Below are 3,178 nucleotides of genomic sequence, written 5' to 3'. Positions count from 1 at the left end.
AGGCTTTGGTAAAAGTGGACTCAGGCAGTTCACCCTCTTTGTTCTGGAAGTTTATTTACTATGCTCACTGCTATTGCAACTTCTTCAGAAAAATATCATATCTTTGTGCCCATGGTAGATCAATTTGAAGTATTTATTGTATTTTTTTTTAATCTGAGGAGAAAACAACCCTTTTTTCCTGACCTTCTCAAATACATTTTCTTCTTTGTTAAAAGTCTAAAGGCAACAGAATTTGAAGCACAACAACTTGAGAACCTACCCTGAAATTCCACTATAATACATTATGGATTTAATAGAGATAGATGTTTCCATGAATCTAGAGCTTTCTGATTTTTATTTTTGCTTTTTTGTTTGTTTGTTTTTGATTCCCTTGCTCTTTTCCAATTTTAAATATGTATATGTATTTATTTATATATGTATAAAGTGATTCTGATATTTAAAAGTATTTCTGTTAATAAATCTTTTTTCATTGCCTTATTTTCTTTCAGTCATTTAATAGTTTGTAATTTTGATTAGGCAGAGCAATAGGTCAATTGTAAAATTAGACATTCTTTATTGAGTATAAATCTAATTATATGTGGGATCACATTACTCTGTATTTTTTAACATCAAGTTTTATACAATGTAATATATTTATATATATGTTCAATTCTATAATGTACTTTAAATTTTTTCTAAAAAATGCCTTATAGTGTTTCTAAGCATATTGGTCACTTACTTTTGTTTTCTACTGATCATTTACAATTGCTTTGAACTATTCTATATAAAAATGTAAAATACTTAAATGAATTAGAAAAAGCACCTATAAAGTATGAGATTGAACACCTACTACTTAAACCAATGATAATCCCAGATTGTACAACTGCTGTGTTAGTATCTGATTGCAGCTATAACAAATTACAATTAATTTAGTGTCTTAAAACATCACATTTATCTTAAAGCTCTGGAGGTCAGAGCTCCTAATGAGTGAAATGGAGGACAGCATCAAGGTGCTGGTAGACTGCGTTCTTTCTGGAGGCTGTGCGGCGGGAATCCCTTTCATTGCCCTTTTCAGTTCTTAGAAGTCACCCATCCTTAGCTTTTACCCCTCTTCCAGAAAATTATATCATCCCAATCTCTGTTTATGTTGTAACTTCTTTTTCTCTGGCCCTGACCTTCCTCCCTTCCTCTTATTAGAACCCCTGTGATTACCTTGGACCCACCTGAATAATCCAATATAATCTCTGTCTCAAGATCCTTTAATTTAATCACATTTAGAAAGCCCCCTTTACCATGTAAGGTACTATATTTACAAGTTCTGGTGATTATCCATACACATATTTGAAAGCTCATTATTCTAACATATTTAGTAACTTAAAAACTTGGCAATAGTGAACAATCAGCTTCTAGATTCGGGTTTTTACAAAACTAATTTCAGAGTCTGTCTGTTGACCTCACCATATCTTATTAACTCTATTTTGACTCACCTCTTTGAATGGCCTTGTGGTATTAATTCTCTTTGGCTTCTTGTGTTTGGGGGGGGTCATGATGCATGATGGCTCCTGGAGAAGGAAATAGCAACCCACTCCAGTATTCTTGCCTGGAGAATCCCATGGACAGAAGAGCCTGGTGAGCCCCAGTCCATGAGGTCACAAAGAATCGGACACGACTGATCTACCAACACTTCAACACTTGCCTAATGGCTACGCTGACAAGAAGAGACAGAGGCTGTCACCAGACTGTAAATATGCAAATAAATGTTGCAATATAAATATGGAGGCATAGTTATGAGCTTATTTAATTGTGGCCCGGAGAACTCCAGAGGACCCTTAGTGTCCACCTGGTCCTTAGCTCATCACTGTGTTCTTGATTCAGTATCTCTCCCTGTTTGATGTCATAGTGTGAATCTGTCTTTGTATCTCTGATCCCCTGGTTACTAGTCTCACACAGAAAGCTAAGTATCTCTTACAGATTCCTATAAAAAAACTGCCTTCACTGACATAACTTGGAAGGGGCAGTCATGATCCACTGTTGGTCTTAAGGATTATGTTTGCACACCATCACTTTAGTCACAGAATATTTCAGGGCTGCCCTACAGATGCTGCTGCACCTGACCCCCTTAGAGAGAAAGGCCCACCACTGATGGTGAAGGACAAATGGCAAAAGCTTTTGACAGTCCATGTCCAAGGTACATTCTGAATGACAAGGACAGTACCAGTTTCTTTCAGTTATTCTTGCTTTTCCAGAAAGTCCATAGTTGTTGAGGAAGCCCTGCAAAGCTGCAAAGAGAGACTTCAAATCTTATAAGGATATGAAGTCTATACACCTTCTCCTGGAATAATCAGAAGTGATTATCTTAATTTACAAATTCATGGAGTATGTCCACAGGAAGGTACAAGTTGAGAATGACAACAGTCTGTACAATATGGGGAAAGGGAGTTGTTATTTAAAAAACAAATTTTTAAATTTGCAAAATTTTGCAAAACTTTAGCAAATTTTGCAAAATTACATGATCATATCCAATACTGATAGAGCCTTTCTAAGAAGGAGTCGACAGAAAATGAGCTCTTTGACAGTCAGTTCACCCCTGAATATTTGCCTCCCATTCACATAAAATTAGCACCTTGCTTGTTCAGTGTATGCGTGCTGTGCATGCCAAGTCGCTACAGTCAGGTCCAACTCTTTGCAATCCCGTGGACTCTAACCCCGCAGGCTCCTCTGTACATGGGACTCTCTAGGCAAGAATACTGGAGTGGGCTGTCATGCCCTCATCCACTCAGTGTATAGTAGAAATGAATAACTCTTTACCAACCTTCTATTATCCCCCCCACCCCGGCTTTTTTAGAGATTCCAACCATTACACCAGCCTTATACTACTGCCTAAGAACACTATCCCTTCATATTGCTCTAAGCAGCAAAAGCAGATGTTTCTCTGCTCCTATCCCCCAAAATATACAAGCCAAGATAATTGTCAGCACCTCACCCAGAGAAATAAGCAAAGGGTGATTTCTTTAGGCACTAGCATAGCCAGCATTCAAGATAAATATTAACCACCACTCCCTAGCTAATGCCTACAATATGTAATTTCATGCTGACCTCAGAGTCACAGTTACTGATCGGGGAGCCCTTTCAAATTCTGGGTTTCTGTAATAATTGATTATTCTGCATTTTCATCCTGCTCAAGAATTGACCATATGTA

The sequence above is a fragment of the Cervus elaphus genome, chromosome 3 (genome assembly GCF_910594005.1).
Source record: "Cervus elaphus chromosome 3, mCerEla1.1, whole genome shotgun sequence".
NCBI classification, from domain to species: domain Eukaryota; kingdom Metazoa; phylum Chordata; class Mammalia; order Artiodactyla; family Cervidae; genus Cervus; species Cervus elaphus.
This window is presented reverse-complemented; position numbering follows the sequence as displayed.